Source organism: Lepidochelys olivacea (genome assembly GCF_965140295.1).
Source record: "Lepidochelys olivacea isolate rLepOli2 genome assembly, chromosome: 1".
NCBI lineage: Eukaryota > Metazoa > Chordata > Testudines > Cheloniidae > Lepidochelys > Lepidochelys olivacea.
Genome location: NC_140411.1, coordinates 122611002 through 122636186, shown reverse-complemented (window position 1 = coordinate 122636186; position 25185 = coordinate 122611002). Strand labels below are relative to the sequence as shown.

The window sequence follows — 25185 nt, the reverse complement described above, 5'->3', positions numbered from 1 at the left end:
CACACCATGCTGTTTCCCCAATTTCACCACCCTGGCTCCTTCTCACTCCAGGGACCAACCCCCCCACCCTGCTGTGCCCTGATTTCTCCTCCCCAGCCCATCACTCCAGGGACCAACTTCCCACCCCTCTGTGCCCCGATTTCCCCACCTCAGCCCCTCACTCTGGGGGCTGACCCCTGCCATGCCCTGCTTCACCAGGTGGGTAAACTCCGCATTGGCTCCTCCCAGCCCGACTCTGCAGGCGGCAGGTGAGTCCTGGGGGATGGGGAGCGAGAGATGGGGGGGGGTGGAGAGCAAGCGATGAAGGGGGGACAGGTGGGGTAGGGGCCAGGGCCTCAGAGGAGGAGGCGGGGCGGGGCAGGGCCTCAGGGGAAGGGGTGGGGCAGGGTGTTCAGGGATTAGAAAATTGGCAACCCTAGACTCAGCCCAGACCTCAGGGGGCTGAGAGACCCAATTGCTGAGTCCCCTCTCAACAGACTGATGTCAATACAGAAGGATACTAGGCCAGGTTGTGACAACTTCCTTCCATGCCTTTCCTTTTAAAATCATAGCTGACTATAGCATTACATTTGTTATTGAATACATGCAATAAAACATACAGGATGTGCAATATAGCCACGTTAATATTCTTGTGTGTGGCCTGTCTTGTAACATTCTCACTTCTTTTGAATATATAAACTTGTAGTCTGAATGTTACATTCACCTAAATTGCTGTAATATACTGGGACTCATATTTCTAGGGCAGCACATCAGTGAATCTAAATGCTGTGAGTGCCCAATGGAACAGGGGCTGACAGTCCAGAGATGGTTGTGGGGGGGCGGTGTTGGAGTGTTCCTATTGCTAACCAATAGAGACACAGCTGTGCCTGCACTCTCTGCTGGTGCTGCCTGCAGCTGGTAGAGTTGGGGAGCTGACCACCAGCAGACACACACGCACACGACTCTTCCTTGTGCTCAGGGCAGGTGGTAGCAAGACGCCACACAATCCTGGGAACATCCAGGAAGCCTCACACCTAGTGGCTCATAAAGTCCAATCTCTTTTTTTTAAATGAATGTTATTAGAATAATATAAATGGAGTGCAGTTAAAGAGGCCAAATGTATCCCTAGGTCCAATAGTGTTTAAGGGATCATAATTAAGGAGCAAGAGACTGGGGGAGAAAATGGATCTACACGGCCTTCCTTTGCAAACTTCAGTGAAAGGGGCAGGGCTGGGAGTTACCATGAGTAGCTTGTATTACTCAGCTCTGCAGAGACTATGCAGCTCATGGGCAGCCTTGGGTAGGAGGCAGTCGTAGCAGCCTCTAGAGATGCTTATGCCAACAGCTGTTTCAGCCCCTGCAGAAGCCCAGAATCTAAGTGATACAAAGGAGGCATAAAGGAACCCTTGTGGGCCCACCATCCTCCTCGGCTGTTTTCTGTGCTGTGCCTTTTAAGAGTGACTCTTTAAAAGTGACTTTTAGTAAACGGGTGTGAGGGAGGGAAAGGAACATTTTAAAACTTTTTATTTTTAAATGTAAAGGATAAGCACGTGTATAGTAGAATTTTATACACTTATATTGCATTACTGCTCAAACCGTGTATACAAAATGTCAGTGTTACAATTCTTGGGTCAAATTCCTCCCTAGTATAACACAGCAGCAAAGTCAGTAGAGTTGGGTCCCTGTGCATCATTGCTAAAATTAGCCCATTATCTTTAACATTGAAAACAACTCCTGGGGTTAGCTGAGTTCTATATGTTGCAGTGCAGGGAGTATTTGGGAATGGGTGTGTGTGGGTGTAAATTTGGCTCTAAATACGTAAATTCATATTACAATAATCTTTCCCTGCCTATGAAATACAGAGGTTCAAGTCACTTTGTTCCCTCCCTCCCTTTTCCCATCCTCAAAAAGAAATAAGAATTACAGGGCAGCTCAGTTCCCTGCCTTCCTTATCTCGTCCTGTTACAAGAGCAGCAGCACTTGGGCTAATCTCTTCCTTTCCTTCCGGTGTCCTGTAAAAGATGGAGACAGCAACAACCCAGCCCCACTCAGCTCACTTGACTGGGAAAAACTTCTCACCCTGAGTGCATGCATTTTTCATGCTCTGGTAAAACTACTTTGTTCCAGACTGACATAGTGAAAAATTGAAGTCTGGAAAGCTGCCTATTTATGAATAAGGGATCGAGGGCTAAAATAAATGCATTCCTCAATTGATCACAGCCTCTTCTCTTCCATTAAAGTAATCAAACTAAATACTGTTTCAGTGCTTTAAAAGCTGCATCTCACTTAAAGTGCTGGAGGCAGCAACACAGATAGCCACATTCACCCAGAAGGCTTTGTGTTTATCAGCGGGTATATATTTAATCGTATTCCATATACTATGACTGAAATCAGGAATTCATGGTAGCACATGACTAGTGAGTAGGCATGTTGTAATCTCTATGCCTTGTCACCCATTTTGGCTGAAGCTGATCATACACCATTTTCAAAGAAATACACAATGGAGATAAAAGTCAACAGACAAGAGGGAGTTAATGCTGAGGAATAAATATACCTGTTGCACTAAAGCCAAAATAATTTGGCAGAGAACAGGATCAAGAGACTCTCAAATTGCAAGTATTTTGTTTATAGTGTGGCCTAGTGGGTAGGACACTGAACTACAAACTCAGGAGATCTGGGTTTTGTTTCTGGCTCTGTCACTGGCCAGATGGTGACCTCACACAAGTCACTTCATCTCTCTCTGACTCAGCTTCACCATTTATAAAATGGGGTTATTGATAATTATCTCCTTTTTTAAAGTGTTTTCAGATCTACAGATGGAAAGCACTATATGAGTGCTACATATCATTATTATTTATTATTTGTTTATTATTACTCTGAGTGTCATGGGATATGCAAAAGTGGCAATGTTTTAAATCAAATGGCTGTTCCTAAATAAAAAAAAAAATAACAGCAGCTAATCATAATCATAATTCCAGGGGTGAAATCCTGGCCCCGGTGAAATCAATAATAAAATTCCCTTGATTCTAATATGACTTTAATCCTCAGTTTCTACTGGAGAATCTAAAATGTTAATATTTAACCATATATTAAAAAGAAACATTTTGAAGGGTTGATTTATATTCAGGTCAAATATTAAGTCCTAATCTTCTGCACCTAAATCTTATTCCGTGCTTTTTCTGCATGCCGGATTGCAGTATTTTATTCAGGTGTTTTTCTGATGATACTATTTCCTAAAAAAATATGATGACATGTTGTGGCATGTCTAATATTGGCCAGGTAGAGGACAGAAGCTTATGGTCCTACCTACTGGAAAAAAGTCTTCAATGGAAAAACTTACCTCACTGTTGGTTGGGTTGTTGGGGAGGAACTGAGGAACAGGGAAACCCTGCTGCCATGATGATTAAGGTCAAGTAACTCTCTCACTGTTTACATTCCTCTGTCTCTGTTATGTCACATTAAAAATATAGGTTTAATATTTTGTTTCTGATCATTTTCACACAGTAACTTCTTCATTGAAATCCAGTATGTGTTTTGTACATAACCTGTGTCAGATTCTGCTCTCTGTTAAATGGGTACAATTCTATTAACAGAGCAAAATATGGATCCTTTTTAACCCTCACCCTCACTATCTGTGGGATCTACTTCTCTAAGTGCTTGTCTTCACTACTGGGGTAAGTCAACCTAAGTTACACGTAGCTGGAGTCGACTTAGCTTAGGTCGACTTACCCCGGTGTCTTCACTGTGCTGCGTCAATGGGAGATACTCTCTGGTTGACTTACCTTACTCTTCTCAGGGAGCTGGAGTACCGGAGTCGACCGGAGAGCACTCTGCCATCAATTTAGCAGGTTTTCACCTGCTGCATCAATTGCAGCAGCATCGATCTCCCCAGTAGTGAAGACAAGCCCTAAGTCAGATGACACTCTGATAATCCAATCACCAAATGTCTGTTTGATGCATGATTTTATTTTCTACAGATTCTAGCCTAAGTCCCCAAAATAATTATCTTTGATAACTGACCTACTGAACGTATTAAAAAAAACCCACAGTCTCCTTAAACCTAGAAGGTAGCAAAGGGTCTATCTATCGCAGCATGCACACTGATCATTGTATTGTCATACCATTCCAGCATCCTTTGCGTGGAACTTAGAACCTTCCATGAGGTCTGTGTGCCAGATAGAGATGAGTTTTGCTTCATTTTCTTTCTGTTAGCCCTTTTTGTTTTCTATTTCTGCTTGATTTGCAGCTAATTGGAATGTGCTTGCTCCAAAGAGAGGCTTGGTGCTGTTCAAGACACAGATCTGGAAAGTGGCTTGGGCAGCAGTAAGTAAAGTCCAGGGTAGCTACCTTTTAGAGGTGCCAGACATGAAGATGTGGCTGCAGTTGGCCTGTGCAAGTGGCTGAGCAGTCCTGGAGGCCAAAATCAGTTTAGGTGTAGTCACCTTATGGGTAAGGACCATGAAATGTCTTCCCAGGCTCTCCCGATGCCCAGAGAGCAAAGATCTCTACCAGTGCTGCTGGCACCACGTGTGTCGCAGGATACGGCAAGGGCTCCCTGTGAGGGCAAGCCAGCTATAAAGGCCTCCCAGAGGGCAGGCGAACAATGCCCGCCTCAGGAGATGAGACAACGTTCTTTGTCTCCACAACCCAGGTCTCCGTCTTCTCTGGAACATCTTAGGTCACCGGCACTGCGATCACGGTCTCTGCCCTCTTGACGTAGGTCGCCTAGAGGGAGGCATAGGTCAGTGTATCATCAAGGGCTGCAAGAAGAAGGGATAGATACATGAGTTTTAGTCATCACCATCCTTCTTCCTCCTGCTCGCCTGCGCATCCTGGCCCAGCAAAGCATCATGGGGACCAGAAGCGCTCATTTTGAGGGTGTGCTCAAGAGTGACGCCCCAGTCAACTTCCTGGATCTGCCTCATCCTTTCCTCAACCATCTTCATCCCTACCATTCAGCCTGGTCATGGGTCACCTCAGACAATTGGGTGCTAGTGATTGTATCTCGGGGCTACACCCTGCAATTCTTGGCTGCCCTGCTTCCCTTCCTCATCCCTTTCAGGGACTTTTCTCACAAGCAACTCCTTATTCAAAAGGTCATAAACCTCTTGCAGCAGGGGGCAGTGGAGGAGATCCCTTGGGACATGAGGGGAAAAGGGTTCTACTCCCATTATTTTCTGATCCCGAAAGCAAAAGGGGGCCTAAGACTCATTCTGGACCTGCGGCACCTCAACAAATCTCTTAAGAATTTTGTTTCACATGGCCTCCTTGGCTTCCATCATTCCCTCCCTAGATCTGGGAGACTAGTACACTGCCCTCAATCTAAAGGACGCTTATTTCCATATCTCCATCTTCCAAGATCACAGATAATTCCTCCGTTTTATACTGGCAGACACCTTTTCCAGTTCATGGTGCTATCCTTTGATCTCTCATTTGCCCCGAGTGTGTTCACAAAATGTATGGTGCCAGTGACCACTGAGGTGTTGAGGGGTTCAGGTCTACCTGTATCTTGACAATTGGCTCATCAAAGGCAGAGCTCGGGAACAGGTACAGTGCAGCCTCAATTTGCTACTCCCACCTGCTGCGGCCTGGGCCTGTTGGTAAACAAAAAAAAATTGACCTTAAGACCGGTGCAACAAATAGAGTTCATTGGAGCAGTTCTTAACTCCACATGAGCCAGAGCCTTCCTTCCGGGGGTGCTTTTTCAGGCCATGTCAGGCCTGATATTCTATGGGAAAAATTACCCGCTCACCACTTCTTGCATCTGCCTGTGATTGTTAGGCCACATGGCTGGCTGTACGTACATGGTCTGGCATGCCTGCCTCCATTTCCAACCACTGCAAGCGTGGCTGGCGTTAGTTTACATCCCCAACAGGCATGATCTAGACCGGGTAGTCAGGGTGCTGGTCCACATCCTGTCTTCCCTGGATTGGTAGTTGAGCCCTGAGCTGGTGTTGGAGGGAGTTCCCTTCGCAGCCCTATCTCCATCTCTGACCCTGGTTTCCGATGCCTCAGACCTGGGCTGGAGAGCCCACCTGGGCAAACTCAGCATGAAGGTCGCTGGTCATGGAACAATCTGACCTGGGCAAACTCAGCATGAAGGTCGCTGGTCATGGAACAATCTATCCCTCCACATAAATGTCAGGAAACTCACCTCATTCCTATCCCACCTGAAGGGCATGGTGGTGCAGGTGCTGATGGACAATACTGCTGAGATGTATTACATCAACAGGCTGGGCAGAGCCAGGTCATTGGCCTTTGCCAAGAAGCTCTCCACCTTTGGGACTTCTGTTGCAGCATGCCATCCATCTGGTAGCTGCGCATCTGCCTGGGGCAGGAATGTGTTAGCAGATCACCTCAGCAGGATCTTCTCTTCTCGCCATGAGTGGTTGTTCCATCTGGAGGCAGTCAAGGTGATCTTCCAGAGATGGGGGACTGCCCAGGTGGACTTGTTTGTATCCCGTCAGAACAGGAAATGCCACACGTTCTGCTTGATCCAGGGAATGGACAGGGGCTCCCTCTCGGATGCCTTTTTGCTCCCATAGTTAGGAGCTCTGATTTATGCCTTCCCACCAGTGCTGTTGATCCACAGAGTCCTCATGAAGATCAAACAGGACAGGGTGAAGGTGATCCTAATAGCCCCTGCATGGCCTCGACAGCACTGATTCAGCACGCTGCTGGACCTTTCAGTGGCTTCCCCACTGCAGCTGTCTCTCTGGCAGGATCTGCTGTCCCAGAACAATGGCAGTCTTCTGCACCTGAGCCTGCTGGCGCCTCACCTGACTGCATGGCTTCTGCATGGTTAAATGCAGAGGAATAGGAATGCTTGGCCCGTGTCCAACAGGTCTTGTTGGGAGCAGAAATCCTTCCATCAGAGTGACCTACCTGGCCAAGTGGAAAAGGTTCATGTGCTGGACCTCAGATGGAGGTACTGGGCTGAACTGGCCTCATTGCAGGAGATCCTGGACTACCTTCTGCACCTCAAGCTCTAGGGGTTGTCCCTGTCTTCAGTCAAAGTCCACTTGGCTGCTCTTTTGGCCTTCCACCCTCTGATCCAGGGCAGGTTGGTCTTTGCTCACAACATGACAGTCCAGTTTTTGAAAGGTCTGGAGCATCTCTACCTGCACGTCCAGGATCCCGTCCCTCCCTGCGACCTGAATCTCATGCTGTCACAGCTCATGTGTCCCCGCTTCAAGCCTCTGGTTTCCTGCTCTCTCCTTCATCTCTCCTGGAATGTTTCATTCCTGGTTGCAATAAAAGCTGCTTTCAGGGTCTCTGAGATCTGGCCACTTACTTCGGAGCTGCCCTATACAGTGTTCTATAAGGACAAAGTCCAGCTGTGGCTGCATCTAGCATTCCTGCCCAAGGTAGTTTCACAGTTTCATAATGGCCAGGACATATACTTACCTGTCTTCTTTCCAAAACCTCATAAAATGGAAAAGGAGCACAAGTTGCACGCTCTGGACATCAGGAGGGCACTTGCCTTCTGCATCGACAGAACTAAGCTGTTTTGCAAGTCAACGCAGTTGTTCGTTGCAGTGGCAGACAGGATGAAAGGTCGCCCAGTGTCAGCTCAGAGGATTTCATCCTGGATCACGGCCTGCATCCGTTACTGCTATGAGCTGGTAAAAGTGCCTCCACTGACGACCATGACTGCCCACTCGACTAGGGCGCAGGCTTCGGGGGTGGCCTGCCTGGCCCAGGTGCTGATTCAGGATATCTGCAGGGCCACTACCTGGTCATCTGTCCACATGTTTACAACTCATCATGCAAGCCCAAGACAATGCTGGCTTCAGGATAGCAGTGTTGCAAACCGCATGACCATGAACTCCGAGCTCACCTCCGGGGATACTGCTTGTGAGTCACCTAGAATGGAATCAACATGAGCAAGCACTCAAAGAAGAAAAATGGGTTACCTACCTTTTGTAACTTGTTCTTCCAGATGTGTTGCTCATGTCCATCCTATTACCCACCCTCCTGACCCTCTGTCAGAGTTGCCGGCAAAAAGGAACTGAGAGGGCGTAGAGCTGGAGGTGCCTACTATACCGACGCGTGAGCACAGCACTCAAAAGGGCACCACAGCTGACCCTACATATACTGCTAAGGCAAAAATCTCCAACTGTCACACACTGGGCACGTGCACACCTAGAATGGAATGGACATGAGCAACACATTTAGAAGAACAACAATTATAAAAGGTAGGTATCCATTTTTTCTTCTTTAGCATAATTAATTAAAATATGCACTGACAGAATTGTTTGAAGTGTCTTTTGGCTCACTTTCTCTTTTCAGTTCTTGGACCACTGAGTAACAGAATACAAATTTCTCATATTCTTGTAACTTGGTAATTATGGAAGCTTTTTTCTTACTTTTAACTTTAATTTGAGGAGAATTTTATTCAATCCTCCTTCCAAATGCAGGAAGAAATTATCCCCAATTTGATTCTAATTTTAAACAACTTCCAGGTTCATTACAAAATCAATATTCTAACTCCAAATGGTTAGAATAGTCCAGCTTTTTTAAGCATTGTCCTAGATACATCAGAACACCAGCAACACAACAAGAGTACTAGTTTTTACTAATAATGACTTCTAATATAACTTTGCAATTGCCACACTTTTGCTTTTTACAACACTTCTAGATTTACTATAGTTCTGTACACGAAAATTTCTAAATTTTGTCAGCATAAAGATCTTTTCATCTGTATATGAACTTATTCAACTACGCAAAAATCTACTTTATTACCAAAAAAACCTTTGTTTGATCACTTTAAAAATTAACAGAAAGGTCATAAAATGTGATTTGGCCTTAGAGTTTTTCTGTTCCGTGGATGGCTAAAATATTGGTTGTTTACTTTTTTCATTTTATGAATTAGGAAGTTAATTTATTCCTTTGCCTATTGCTAAGGGATGAATTAATTGTTCTGAGGAAACCATTTAGTTTGCTCAAAGCTAGAAATAAACATTTCCAAAACATGTTTGGAGATGTTGATTTTAGAGACTCTCAAGTTAATGCTCCCACTTTGCTGGGACCATGACTATAGAAAGGAGATGCTGCCTGAATGGACACAAAAAAAACTCATTGTAGCATCCTATGTAGAGTTCTGTGTCGCTTGTTAGGAGATTAATTGAAACATTTGTTTTGATACTAAATATATTCTGAGAGCTTTTGGCATGTTACCTCTTATTTCAAGCTTTGTTAGTGTTTTAGTTTAATACAGGCTTATTCAAAATGTTAAATACAAATCTAGATGAAATGTGAGGGAGGAAAAGTCTGGAATGAAAGGAGACATTAAAAAGCCTTTGTTTATTCCTTCTCTTACAACCATATATTCCTCTTGCAGGTCACAAGATAACATTCATATAGTTAGAAATATCTAAGCAAAGGATGCACAAAAAGAATAATAAAGCATCCCATAGCTCCATTGTGGGGCAAACGAGTTAGGAGGGACAGAGCACTGAGGAGAGTTACACGGGGTACAAGTACAAGGAAGAGGAAAGGAGGAGGAGTATGAGTACGGACAAGAGTAGTAAGAACACAGAGTTGATTAATGGCCAAGAGTCCACAGAGAGCAACAAGTGTCAAGGAAGTCAAAGGCAAAGATAGTGCCCCTCTTTAAAAAAGGAAAGAAGGAGAATCCAGGGAACTACAGATTGCTCAGCCTCACCTCAGTCCGTGGAAAAATCATGGAGCAGGTCCTCAAAGAATCTGAAGCATTTGGAGGAGAGGAAGGTGATCAGGAACAGTCAACATGGATTCACCAAGGGCAAGTCATGCCTGACCAACATGATTGCCTTCTATGATGAGATAACTGGCTCTGTGGATACGCGGAAAGTGGTGGATGTGATATACCTTGACTTGAGCAAAGCTTTTAATACAGGCTCTCACAGTATTCTTGCCAACAAGTTAAAGAAGTATGGATTGCATGAATGGACTATAAGGTGGATAGAAATCTGGCTAGATCATCGGTCTCAACGGGTAGTGATCAATGGCTCAATGTCTAGTTGGCAGCTGGTATCAAGTGGAGTGCCCCAGGGGTCAGTCCTGTGGCCGGTTTTGTTCAACATCTTCATTCTGGATGATTAGATGGATTGCACCCTCAGCAAGACTGTAGATGACACTAACCTGTGGGGAGAGGTAGATAAACATGCAGGTAGGGATAGGATCCAGCGTGACCTAGACAAATTGGAGGATTGGACCAAAAGAAATCTGAGGAGGTTCAACAAGGACAAGTGCAGAGTCCTGCACTTAGGACGGAAGAATCCCACGTACTGCTACAGGCTGGGGACTGACTGGCTAAGCAGCAGTTCTGCAGAAAAGGACCTGGGGATTAAAGTGGATGAGAAGCTGGATATGCATCAACAATGTGCCCTTGTTGCCAAGAAGGCTAACGGCATATTGGGCTGCATTAGTAGGAGCATTGCCAGCAGATCGAGGGAAGTGATTATTCCCCTCTATTTGGCACTGGTGAGGCCACATCTGGAGTATTGCACCACAGAAAGGATGTGGACAAATTGGAGAGAGTTCAGCAGAGGGCAATGAAAATGATGAGGGGACTGGGGCACATGACTTATGGGGAGAGGCTGAAGGAACTGGGCTTGTTTAGTCTGCAGAAGAGAAGATTGAGGAGGGATTTGATAGCAGCCTTCACCTACCTGAAGGGGGTTCCAAAGAGAATGGAGCTTGGTTGTTCTCAGTGGTGGCAGATGACAGAACAAGGAGCAGTGTTCTCAAGTTGCAGTGTGGGAGGTCTAGGTTGGATATTAGGAAACACTATTTCACTAGGAGGGTGGTGAAGCACTGGAATGGATTATCTAGGGAGGTGGTGGAATCTCCATCCTTAGAGGTTTTTAAGGCCTGGCTTGACAAAGCCCTGGGCTGGGATGATTTAGTTGGTGCTGGTCCTGCTTTGAGTAGGGGGTTGGACTAGATGACCTCCTGAGGTCTCTTCCAACCCTAATCTTCTAGGATTCTATGAAGTCATCCATTAACTTCAACAGGAGACCAAAAGTTCTGATTCGGAGAAATTCAGCCTCTGATGTGAGCAGGGATTTAGAATAGGCAAGCCAGTTAGCTGCAAAGGGTCGCTGCTGCTGTAGCTCAGCCTATGCCGGGGTTTCTGGGGACTTCTAAGCGTCAATACAACATTAAGGAATTTCGTTCCGTGGTCTCTGTTTTGCAGCTCTGTTTTTGAGCCCTACTGCGTAATTGTAGGAGAGAGCTCAGATGTAGCTCACTCCTGAACCGTCACAATAGGCAAGTGTTGTATATATAAATGCTGCATTTAAGAAACTGGGTCTTTCATTTTAATAACACAGTGGGATCAACTGTGAACCAGAGGGAGAAGAGCATCCTTTGTATGGGCACTATATCCCCTCCCATGCATTGTGGGTGGAGACTTGGATCAGCTGCACTGACCAAGCACGCCAGGGGATGTCATCTGCACCATGTATATGGCTGACACAGATTACTGCCTCTGCACTTTCATTCAGCCCTGAAGGTAGAGGGAAACAGTGACCAAACTGCAACACTCACAGTCTGGTTCCCAGTCTGCTCTTGAGGGAGCACAGCAACTGAGGCTAGGGACTGCGTCCCTAGGAATTGTGGCAAAGCCACAGCCAAGTCCAATTGTATTATAATTAGAAATGAGCGTGGATGATTAGCTTGCTTATGTGGAGGATCCAGAAAGCAGTTTTCTGTTTATTTTGGAGGAGTTGTCAATTAACAAAAATGGTAAGTGTTTTGTGGTCACGCAATGTATTTTGAGATGTCCATGGCAGCACCAGTCCCACCTCTGTGACTAACGTTTTGTCATTGTTTCCACTGTTAACTTTCTCCTTACTCTGCTGTTCAAAATTAAAAATGGCTTTGGACAGAAAGTTCTCAAACAAGGTCTTGGACAAGTAGCAGCTTTTTTTACAATCTTAAAACAAAAAATGATTTAAGACGGCTTTCTGTAAAACACAAACAGTCTTGTCTTTTATACAAAAAAAAAAAATTCAGATCCAAATCCAAAATGTGAGCTAGCACATTTCTTTGTGTTATTAATTTTTTATTGTTTAGAAAAATATTGAAATATTTTGTTTGAAGTCATGCAGTATGTATATGGAATTTTAGCATGCTGACCCGGGGCTCATGCATAGTAGCTGGATTAGCACAGGAGGTCGGAGATTCTCAAAGGTTTTCATGGTGTAGATTGCATCTTATTAGACAGTCTAGTGAAGTGCTTCTCTTCTCCCCTATGCTTTTTATTTACAAAGTCCACCTCCTCTGCTACTGATGGAATAAAGTCCTCAAGGAGACTACAGCAAATGTTCACATGGAAAAGTAACATTAGTAAAGTATTTATTTTTTCATTTATTTAATTGTATTTAGGGTTGTCAGGTGTCAGCTTTTCTACCAGAACTCCAGTCAAGGATCAGGACCCAGTTATGGTAGGTGCTGTACTAATACAGAGGAAAAAAGATGGCCCTTGCCCAAAGGTCTTACAGTCTAAGAGTATGATGAGAGACAACTGGTAGATACAACAACACACAAACAGAACACAAGATAACAATTGGATAAGTGATAGGCAGTGGTCACAACACAATAACAGCCTTGCTTTTTCTTAAATGCAGTTTAAGAACTAATTTGGTGTAGCAGAAAGGGAACCACTGGCTTCAACTGCAGGGGGTGGGGATGACATTCAACATTGAAGAGAAATGAAAATGATTTCAGCAGCAGCATTTATATGGGTTGTAAGGGGTCAATATACATATTTGTACTCTTTTACTATCAGTTAACTAGACAATATGTTGTTTTAGACCAAAAGATAGCCTTCCATATCTAATAATAATCCATAATCTTTCTTATCAGTCAGACAGTCATGACCTGCACCTTTGCAAAAGCATCCTGGTTGCCATATATACAAGAATCTTATTCTTATGACTTCCTGAATCTGGATCGCATAGGTCATTCTACAACATCCTCTATAATCTTTTAAGTTCATTTGCCTATCCAGTGTGACTATTCACTGGCTTGAAGTTGGGTGCATACTTAATCATCTTGCTGAATCACTTGGTTTTCAGATCTATTAATGGAGCTTACTGAATAAAAACCAGAACTAATTCATGAATGTTTTTGAGATTTGTGAGAGGAAAATGTGTAAATAATTTACCTAACTAATTATTTGACCAGACCGTGCATAGACCTGGCTGAATAATGGGGGGAAAGTATTCACAAATATTATTCAATTCATGGGAGGGAAAATATTGAAAAAAGACATCAATCATGACTGTTATTTGGCCAGCTCTATTTTTAAGAATATACAACCTCTTTGAACAAATGCAAGTCTTCAAATGAACTTAAAAGATTTCCATCACACTGGAGTTCAAGTTAAGGCCTAGTCTGCTGCCAACTACAATGAAGAACAGGATTTTTGCAAGTTCCAGTGCTATTTACCAGGGCTTTGGAGCGGAGCCCGGAGCTGGAGCGTGGAGCAGCTCCGGAGCAGTGGAGCTGCAGGTTTTTGCCTGGAGCTGGAGCGAAGCCGGAGCACAGCTCCAAAGCCCTGCTATTTCCTGCTCCTTCTAGTCTTGTGGCTGTGAAAATGCTAGAAATAGAAGTGCATGTTTCAAATCAGAGTCTCCCCAGGGATTTAAACTTACAGTTTTCTCATAGAAATGTTCATAGAATCATAGAATATAAGGGTTGGAAGGGACCTCAGGAGGTCATCTAGTCCAACCCCCTGCTCAAAGCAGGACTAATCCCCAACTAAATCATCCCAGCCAGGGCTTTGTCAAGTCTGACCTTAAAAACCTCTAAGGTAACCCATTCCAGTGCTTCACCACCCTCCTAGTGAAAAAGTTTTTCTTAATATCCAACCTAGACCTCCCCCACTGCAACTTGAAACCATTACTCCTCATTCTGTCATCTGCTACCACTGAGAACAGTCTAGATCCATCCTCTTTGGAACCCCCCTTCAGGTAGTTGAAAGCAGCTATCAAATCCCCCTCATTCTTCTCTTCTGCAGACTAAATAATCCCAGTTCCCTCAGCCTCTCCTCATAAGTCATGTGCTCTAGCCCCCTAATCATTTTTGTTGCCCTCCGCTGATGTTACTGGATCTAAATAGAAAATGTTAGGCAATTCTCCTGACTTTCTAAAGTGCACCAGTGGGTTGCATGCTAAATGGCCTGTGTAGATCCTGCTGGCACAACTAAAAGTCCCGTAGTGCATGTTAATCTAGCATCGTTTGAAACAGAACTACCTTAAAGTTCACTATGGAATTTTTAGTTCATGCCAGCAGGATCTACACAGACCAGTTAGTGCACAACACAGTGGTGTGCTTTACAAACCACACCCCTCTGGTATGCATTGCTACTCCATGTAGACAAGACCAAAGACATTCTGGACAAAGACTATTCAGAGTCCTGAAGAAGAGGTTCATGGCCTTTCACCAGAAAAGGTAGGGGACAGAGAGCCTGAACTACATGTGTAGAGCAATGGTATGAAATGTTTTCATTGCCCTGCCTTACTTAGGAGAGGGGCTACAGTGTATCATGCCATCTGAAACTTTTTGTGGCATTCACTTTCAGCACCGGGATACTGTACATTGCAGTAGATGATCCTGAAGTTTACTAATGCATGGCCAACACCCACCAGGGCCAACACCCAACAGGGCATGACACTAAATCCTAGCCAGTCGAATTTCCTCAATCAATTTTTACATTTGCCCCACCTTACTATATGGTATCTATTGGGCATGCCTTTGAGCACCAATGTGACACCTAGCCACAATGAAAGCATACAGTAGATATTTTTTCTTCACAATCTGTCTTATTGTTGGGAGAAGGATGTTCATTTATTTCTATTTGCAGCAATAAATTGAGAAGTGTAAAACATTCTATTGCTTAAAACAATAAACCCTAAACATACGTTGAGGTGATTTTATTATCCAACTATAATGTTTCCTGTAACTTAAAAAAATACTCTGAGTGGAAAATCAGTAGTTGGAAGCTAGTGGGGTTTTTTTATTCTGTTTATGTCAGATCTCATTAAGTGTTCTGCTTTTACATTTAATCTTGTTATCTCAACACTAAGTTTCTTGGCTGAAAAATCATTTATTCCGGATTTCAAATGTTTCATTACAGTGAACAATTGTAAGATTGCTTTCAGCACAGAAGATAGCACTCTGCCAAAAAAAAAAAAAAAGTCAGCATTTGCCTCAGATTCTAAAACCTGAGCTGCTGACATGCCAGGGGGCTTAGGGTTTTTCAGAGCAAGTGAACTCAGATTGATTTGTAACAAGAAAGATAGAAGCTTTGAAATTCATTACAAGGCACATTTATGCCTTATTATTCTTACACACTCCTTGTCCTTTTGAGAAGTTTAACATCTTTTATGTACCTACCCAATTGCTACTTGATAGTAAATTCTTGGAGGATGATGAACAAGGGAAAAAATGTTAAGGACTCTCTGTATAATATTAAAGATAAGGAATCCATTTAGAAACTTCTGTCATGGAAGGGTTCTGCCCTTTTTATGCCCTTAATTTTCTCAAGAGAAGTATATTTTCTTCATCTGTTCTATCTAATTAGTATCAGATTCAGATTCTGTTTGTGAATCTTACCCTAGAAACAGATGTTATGGAACAGAGACATATTCTGGACATCCTGTAACCAGCTTTGGTTCTAGTTTCTACTACATGTTTTTCCTTAATTCTGCCAGAGCACCGTAATCTTACCTAAATGGTTTTCAGCATGTGTCTGTACCTATTTAGCTTGTTCTTAAGTAATAAACACATTAGGGTAAGGGATAGCTTTGACTTCTTTAACTGTTTTAAACCTGTCGTATTCCCACCATTTTCTAATGATGACTGATATTGCTTGTCTTCTGCGGTATTGTCTTACCTTATATATCTGGCACCTTCTCTTTTACTTGTTAGGTAACAATATAGCTTCTACCGCAACAATTTTTAAAAAAAATAAAAAGAATATCTTGAATGTTGTCACCAGTTTTGCATTTGTACCCAAATTAATTTAAATGGATTTTAAGGATTTTTATGGCAGAGTTGGACCAAATATTTTTAGTCCTGACCCACATCATTTGATGTCATCCTGAGAGGGAATGGGTGAAGGAATTGGTTAGTATCCAGAACTGATCCAAGTGGTGTCTTGGTGGGTTTTTGTTTGTTTGTTTGTTTTGTTTCCCCCCTTTATCCTGTCCTTTAGGGACTGGTTTTCTACCTCCTAAAACATCTAACCTCCTTTAAAGTGAAGGCAATTGTTGCTTTCAGAAACTAGCCAGCAGGTGATCTTGGAATGGGGTGGTGTGGAATTAATTTGAGTGTTAAGGATCTGCACAAGACTTTGCAGACCACATAAAGGCTGCATAGGGGGATGCTTCGTGCTTGTGTCTGTGACGGGGTGGGCTAGGCCCAGAGGCCCCAGCTGGAGGCCTCAGGGTCCAGCTGGAGGCCTCAGGGTCCTACTGTACCCTATCCCAGAAAGGAGCAGTAGAGAAGTCATCCCAGCTGCCTAGAGTGGCTGTAGGAGGAAGTAGCCAATCAGAGAGGCTGCAGGGAGCAGCCAATCAGGGCCCAGCTGGGCCATATAAAAGAAGCTGCAGTGCTAGAGTCAGTCAGTTGCTGTCTGGAGCTGGAGGGTGAGGACTGTGTTCCTAGCTGGTGGAAGGAGCAGCAGGACCATGGACAGATCAGTTGCTGGTGGGGCCCAGGGGAGCAAGAGAGAGCTCCTGACTGACTGACTGCTGGGACTGAGTACAAGACTTCAGTCCTACAGTAAGGATAAAGCATTTGAGAAGGTGCTGGGGCCATGGGGAAGTGGCCAAATGGATAAAAGTGCAGTTTAGTTAAAGGGATGCAGTGGGCAGCTACTATTTGTAGGGTTCCTGGTCTGGGACTTGGAGTAGTGGGTGGTCCTGGGTCCCTCCCACCAGCCTCTAGTGAAGTTGCCAGACTATTGAACTGGGACACACACCTGGAAGAGGAACTGAACTGTTTAATGGTCTAGCTGGGGCCAGAAAAGCTCAGTAAGGGTGAAGAGTCTCCAGGGAGGAAGCCCTGGGAGCACGGCCCCATATCAGGGTGAGGGACTATTTGAAGGCTAACCCAGAAGGGGCTGTGGGACTGAATAAGGAGATAGCCCGGGGGGTTGGGGAGAGCTTCAGGAAGACAGTGTCTCCAGGGAGGAAGCCCTATCGCCCCATACCAGGGCCAGGACTATTTTGAGTAAGCCCAGGGAGAGCTTCATAGATACCAATGGAAGGGTATTGACATAGACCCCTTCCAGCATAAACAGTCCACGGTGGTACCTGTTTTGTTTCACATACAGACTGTGTGTGTCTCGGCCAGAGGGCTGAGTTGTTGAAAACCCACCTGAGAAACCACCTACAGGGATCACCACAGACTAACTGACCAGGGGGCACTTGCAAGAAGTGGGTGGCACCCTGTTACAGCGTTTGACTGAGAGTAGCTTCACTGCGGGGGGGGAAAGTGTTCTCAATTCAGGTTAGCTAACTCATTTTAAAATAACAGAGAAGACATGGAAACCCAGGTTGGCAGTTCAAGCCTATAGGGGAGCCTGGAGTTGAACTAGAGTTGCCACCCCAGATTAGAACTTGAGTTGCCTTCTCTTTACTGCCATTCTAACCTGAGCTAGCTAACTCACATTAGCTAACCCGAGTTAACCCTTTTTTCTTGCAATGAACCACACCCTGTGTGGCCATGCCGAGGGCTTCCTCTCTGGAGACACAGAGGTGCCTGCACTTTGTTGAAGATACCTTTTCACAGGCCTACCCAGGTCAACATGGACTCCGCATTGGAAGTGGGTTAAGGCTGAGGGCTCCATCAAGTGCCACGCAGGTGCTAACATCCTCAGTGACTGCTGGAGGGCAGTGCCCGGAGCAGGGAGGGAGGGGCTGTGGAGTGGCGGGGGGGGGCAACCAGGGCCAGGCAACTGGAGGGGAACCAGGCAGTGGGGAGGGCCAGCTACACTGACTCCTGGGGAGGGGGCAACAGTGGGGCACCTCTTTCTACAGCAGGAAGGCTCAACGCCAGGTTGGCCCCCATCTCCTCCCCACCCCAGGACTTTCTGGGCCACTGCGCAGCACCCTGCCCTCTGATTTTTTTTTTTGCATAACACCCTCCCCATCCTCCTCCCTCAGGCCATGGTGCTGTGTTGCCAGGATGGGGATGATCTTCGCTCCTGCTCCCCCAGGAACCAGGAGAGCAGAGGCTTGTGCATGGCTGCAAAGTGGCCAGGAGTTCAGGGCGGTAACAAAGGGACCAGGAGACAAGCGGCTGAGCTGCCCAGGCCGTGATTAGCACAGCTGCAACCCCAAGTGAATAGCACCAGCAACTTCTGGGTCTGCTTCAATACACCAGGCAGATGATACATGAGGGAACCTGAATTGGGAAACCTGGACTCAGGGGTATTGTGGCTGGGGAGAGAGTGGGCGACTTCTCTGGACACAAAGGCATGTTTGATTCTGATTTTAATTGCACTTCATCTCTGGACATTGCATTTTTCCCTCTTTTCTTTCTTTCTTGCTCGCTCATACAATTCCTTGGAGAGACATCCTAGTTGTTATCAAGTACTTTTTTAAAAATGTTGCTATAAATCAGGGGTAGGCAACCTATGGTACGTGTGCTAAAGGCAGCACGTGAGCTGATTTTCAGTGGCACTCACACTGCCTGGGTCCTGGCCACCGGTCCAGGGAGCTCTGCATTTTAATTTAATTTTTAAATGAATCTTCTTAAACATTTTAAAAACCTTATTTACTTTACATACAACAATAGTTTAGTTATATATTAAAGACTTATAGAAAGAGACCTTCTAAAAACATTAAAATGTATTACTGGCATGCAAAACCTTAAATTAGAGTGAATAAATGAAGAGGAGGCACACTGCTTCTGAAAAGTTGCTGACCCTTGCTCTAAATCAATCAATTCACTCTATCAGGAATTCGGCTGCAATATAGTCTAAAAAAGAAATGATTAATCAACTGTTGCTTCTCCAAAAAAACAGCAGTTATTTTCTGTGTAGGTTTTAGTGGCACAAGTCTGTGCTTTTTAAAACTCATGTAATTAGGTTTTTTTAAATAAAAAAAAGATGAATTAAAAGAAACTGAAGATGCCCTTTGCTGTGTAGTTACACATTTCCACTTGGAAACTAATTAAGGGCTACCTGTAGACAATCTTCAAGAATCTAGATAAACAACTTGCACATCCAAAGAAAGTGGTTTCTTACAAGTTTTTGCAGGGAAAGCCTGATCTTTGTGGGTATTTATGTTGTTTGATTTTGACTCTGTAAACTTTGCTCAAAACACTTCCTAAATAAAGGGGTTTGGTATTAATCTATTTGGGTCCTTCATTATATGCTAACTTCTGCTCCTGTTGCAAAAACTCCCATGAACTTTGATGTACTGAATAAGTTGGCAAATATTGACCATCAGTTCAATATGTAGAAATAGCAACTGACTGAAATAATGTAACAGTCAATACTGCCGTTCTATAAGCTCCATGTAGTTTCACAATCCACTGGTCTTAGAATCAGGTAACTTTCTCCTTTTGAATATAAATGGACTATGTATTTTTTAATATGAGGAGAACATTTTAACGGAGTATGTACTGCTGTTAGTACTGGAGTAATGTCCTTTCAATAATGTGTGTGTGTGTGTGTAACTCACTTTAAAGAAGACTAATAGGGATTCTAATTTTCAGATAGCTGAGACCTGTTAGAAAAGCATGCTATGAAACTTGTACATAAAGATTTGGATTTTGTTTGCAGACTTCACGTTAATAGAATACTGTATACAAATACTTCACTGCACAATTATACTCCAGATTTGTTTTCCAAATGACAGATTTAACAGTTGATGTTGCCCGACAGCAGGTGGACTGAATTTTATTTGTTGAACTTGAAAGCGACAATCCAGGTTTAAATATGCTGCTTATTGTAGATTTTTTGATTTATTCACCTCTAGGTCCAAATTCTGCCATTGTTAGTTAAGCAAAACTCCCGCTGGCCTTTCTGCTCAAGTGAGGAGCACAGACTTTGGCCCTTGTTTAAAATGCTGCCTTACCATTAATGAAAAAAAACAAGTGGGTTAAACTACACTATATAATATGTAAGGGTGATTTATATCTAGGTTTTTTGTTTCTACCAGGGTGGATTTGATTTAAATCAAATTGATTTAAATTATGATTTAAATCACTAGTCAGGAAGACTTGATTTAATCATGGATTTCTGCATAAAAGTGCATTCTTCTTGGTGGTTATAACCTTAATATATATTCTTCACAACTCAGAGATAGATGTAGGTTTCATTTTTAGAAGTTTTAAACAGTGATTTATTTTGAAAACTTTTCAGATTAGTTTTACAGCTATATCAGAAAATGAATGATTGTTTGATTTGATTTACCAAAGGTAACTGAAGCAGATAGTTCACCTCCCAATGACTTCATAAATATCTCCAATTCAACAGGTTAATCATTAATATTTGGAGGATTTTCTTGCTATGCTGTATTAGGAGGAGAACATCACCAGACAGATAGTTAAAAATTTTTAACTAAAACTACAACGTTATGTATTCTGGATTTTTTTCCCTTTAACAGCAAACATATAATATTTTAACAAAACAAGCATATGTCCCTCGCTTCTCACATTTATCTCCAGACTTCTTCTCCTTGTCCAGCTCTATTCTAGTCATTGATTTTTTTCTATCCACCTTGGTTTCTACCGGTGGGACACATCCTCACATTACCTCGACAGTGTTGCACATAAGAAAAACCATTCTGCGTATGGACAGAAAAAAATGCGAGTGAACATTGCTCAGGACCCCTCACAACGACTGATGAGGTGGCTTTGTGTCCACTGGTCCAGCTCATTGTCTGGAATAGTTGCCAATGGGGAATGCAAATGGGAAGGGACTCTACAAAAGTCCCATGCCTTGGCCCTGGCAAAGACTTCATTCCACTACCTTAGAGCTGGAATATTCAGGTTTGTGCAAATGGAATGGATTTTAGCCTGGGAGAATTACAGTTGTTGAGGCAAATTTTTAACTTAAAAATTCCTACCTAACATTGCTTGTAACGGTTCCTAAGGATGTGAAAAAACATGGAGAATTCTTCCTAAATTTTGAATAGGTCTGCAATTATAGTGTCTGTCTTCTAAAGAACTACCTTGTCTTGCCTAAACATCTGAGATCCTTCAAAAGGGAGAAACAAAATTATTTTTGGTAAGGGCTAGAAAGACATTGGTACTTCTGTTCTTAAACCTTTAACAGTGGAATGGTATAGTTTGAAAAACTAAAACACACCTTTACAAAAACCAATCAAATATTGTGATTTTACCTAAGTTTAAATCTAGGGACAAAAACTTTAACAGTCATCTGTACCTTTTACCTTTTGCCTAAGACTTTTTGTTATAACCATTCCCAAGATCTGGCACAAACCCCGGAGCAATCAGTGTAATACAAGTATTTAGATATCAGTTACGATAACTTCTGTTGTACACAAGTTTGAAAGTATGTTGCAGGCCTCCCATGGCTGTTTAAATGCTTTCAGGAGATACTTCGGAATAATTGCACTTAATTGTTGCAGATAAATATTATTCTTTTAAGTTATGCCCATAGCTTTCAGGGCTAAATTTGCTGCTGGTGTAACCCTGTTGAAACCAATAGAATTGGGCTAGCAGACTTTAGCCCTATGTCACAAGGCTTAAACCAATGTTTGCAGTTAAAGGCCTGCACAAAAATGTGGAATTGCTGGCTTGCTTTGTATCAGTTTATGCTTCAGAAGAAAGCTGGAGTGAAAAGATTTCCGTCACTGCTGTTTGTATCCCTAGCCAGCAGATTCAGTTTGCTCAGAGTAAATTTGTCAGTGGAACTTAGAATTGGGGGTGGAGGGGGAGGGAGAATGGCTTTTTATCTATGCATTTGATGAGGGGGAAGACCCTCCACTACACTTTAAAATATTTGGGTACAAATATTGGAAACTAGTTCACCCATAATGCATCCGTTTAACTATCAAGTAACAGCATTTGTTCTGTACCATAGCCTGGCAGTAGTACATCATAATGCCTAGATTCTGAGGCATTTATCTACACCTCCAGGTTTATAGGCTAAAGGAAAATTATACTTCCCTAGAATTATTGGAGCATGTCAAAAATAGTGGCTAAACAAGAGCCATCTGACATTTGTCAAAGGCTTTGTGAAAGCTTAAACAAAGTTCCTCACAAGAGGCTGTTAAAGTCAGGGGTGACAGGCATAAGTATTGTCATGGATTAGAAACTGGCTATGAGATAAGAACACATCAGGAATGTGCAAACAGATTTCAATGTGGCAGAAGGTTACATGGGAGGTCACAGAAGGGTGGCCAAAGATCTATTTTAGCACAGTTAATTTAATGTATTCAGTGAGCTGGGAAATAGTGAAAAACGAGGTGGCAAAATTTGCAGATGATGCACAATTTGGACTATTCACTAGAGAAGATGTGGGGGCACTTCAGAGGCTCCTATCCATTTCACAAATGGGCAGTACAATGGCAAAAAAATCATGGTTGGCAAATACACATAAGAAGGAATAATAACTATACTTCCACCTAACTGTGTTCTAAATTAACGGTAACTGCTCAGGAAAAAGGTTTGGGCATCATTGTGAACAATTCAGTCAAAATAGACGTTCAACGTGAAGCAGTAATTTTTTTTTATTTTAAAGGTGGAATGTATAAAAATGAATGGAAGACAATGCCAACATATTATAATGCCACTTTGTAGAAATCTATGGTACACCCTCACCTGGAATACTGTGCTCTCAGAGGCATGGGAAGATTTTCATATAAAAGAGGGATTGAACTGGGGCTCTCAGAATGACTGGAGCTATGAGTAGACCATATATGTTAGAGAGACAAGGTGGGTGAGGTGATATCTGTTATTGAACCAACTTCTGTTGGTGAAAAAGACAAGTTTTTGAGCTACACCGAGCTCTTCAGGTCTGGGAAAGGTACTCAGAGTATCACAGCTAAATACAAGGTGTCAGAGGTAGGAACTAGATGTCATGGACCTGATATGGCAGTTCCTCTGTTCCTAATTAAGGGGGAGCTACTCTGTTGCAAACACTTACAGTACATCCAACCTTAATGAGACATTTGGCATTCTAGTCCAAGATCTCCACCCTTCCTGTGGCAGATAGTATACAGGTGTGATAGTTGCCAAGTGTGTGGGAGATTAAGAAATGCTCGAAGTGCAATGCTTTTTAAACAATAAAAATTAATTAAAAGTTGTTAGGCACTATAGCCTGCGGGACTGTTGTCTGATTTTTAGTCTGGTAACACTTATATAGCACCACTCATTACAAATGCATTTGAACTTCATTCACTTCTACAGTTAAATTAAAAAAGATTAAGAGTAGCAGTCACATGTGAAAGTGTTTTGAGTTACTGCTTGCATAGCTAACAAACCTTTCAGATCTGTGATCCAGTGATTTGTACTACATCCCTGCACTCTTGGTTTCAAAGCAATTCATACTCATTAGTAGGAAAAGTTAAATGCTAGTTTCAGACTGATTGTGGAGGGAATGCTGAATATGTCTACAGCCAATGTGAAAATTATCTGCCCTTGTTAAGCTATCATGTTTTACACTTAGAGCTCTTACTCTTCTGTAGTGATCTTTAGTTAAAAAGGGGGTAAAACCATAATTTTCATTATTCCTTTTATAAACTGGTCATAGGGAAGGGACAGCTAAGAAAGATAATCCCTGCCCCATTACCTGACATTTTATTGTTCGATGTATATGCTAAATAAGTACATAGATGCTGTATAACTCTGACACCAATGGAGTCAAAACAAGGACGAACTAGGTACGTAGGTCCAGATTTTTAAAAGTATTTAGGTGTCACTGTGCTTGGGATTGAGGAGCCTAAATTTCATTTTAAAAAGGGATGGCACCTAATGCTTAAATCCCTTTTGAAAATGAATTTTAGGCTCCTGGACCAGTTAGATGTTGCAATCCTGAGTGCAGCGATACCTTTAAAAAATCTGGGTCATAATCCTTAACAGTAATTCTGAAAGTTAGCAGGTCTTCTGTGTTTTGATCTAGTTAAGTCTATTCAGGATCTTCATATGCAAAACATATTTTAAGGAATACATTTAAAGTACATAAAATGGCAACGTTTTTTTTCCCTTTCATAATCCTGTTCTGTTGGCATAGATGGTGTCAAGGAAGAATAATGGCAGTGTCAATTGCAATGTAACAACAATGGCAAACATCTAGGATAGGGTGCAGTGTTATTTCATTAATTGTTATGTTCTGGTAGTTTAGGAAAGTGTCAAAAGTAGCTATTTCCCATTTGCAGAGGTGTTTTGCAAAGTTAATATTTTGGCTGTTTTTAAAAATTTCAAAGCATTTTATTTTAACTAGAGCTAGTTAAGCAGGCACTTGTTCCTTTTTCCCCCTGCTCTTAACAAAAAAAAAGTTACCAATTAACTCATTTTAAAAAAAAAATAGAGAGCTTGAATGAGCAGATCTAGATTAATAACATATATGTTAATGTTTCAACTAGATAAATCTTTGAAGTGACAAAGAAATTTGGCTGCAAAATAGAAGGTTTACAATGGCTGGGCAGAGAGACTATTAACTGTACAACAGATGCCACTATAGTTAATGTGCCACTATAAAAGGGCACTTTAAGGAAACAAGAATGTCCTCTGCCCACACTATATTTGTGGCTGCGTTTTTCAGCAGAGATACCGTGGTGACTCTAGCTTAGTGGGTTTGGGCTGTGAATTTTTGGCTCTTGGGTCTGTGTTTCACATGCAGCACCACACAAGTTCATCCTTATAAGTCATAGCCGTTGTTAGTAGTCAGTGGGGAGAGGAAAAACACTGGTATGCTGGATTTCTTTAACAGTATTTCCCAAAGATGTGAGTGACTTTTTATAGGTTTGCATTACAATGTGTGCAAATATTCTCATTACTTCTTTTGAAGGCTAGAGTGGGCTGATACAGGGAGGCCCATAGCTGTGGTGCCTCAGGAACAGTGCAAGGAAGGGATTGTGCCTCAGAGAGGCCTGTCCAATTCCTTTCCTGTCCTACCCTCACCCCGGAGGTGGGGTACAAATCTATTACTGGCCTTCATCAATAGCAGGTAACTAACCCCCACCCCTGCACTGGTTAAGCTGAACTGATTCGTGCACTGTGATGGAGGAG

General features: G+C 42.9%; 1 protein-coding gene across 1 annotated transcript in view; it reads left to right on the top strand.

Moving 5' to 3' along the window:
• Positions 1-25185, top strand: part of ATP10A (ATPase phospholipid transporting 10A (putative)) — a 163988-nt gene that overhangs the window by 36779 nt on the left and 102024 nt on the right. The window lies entirely within an intron of this gene.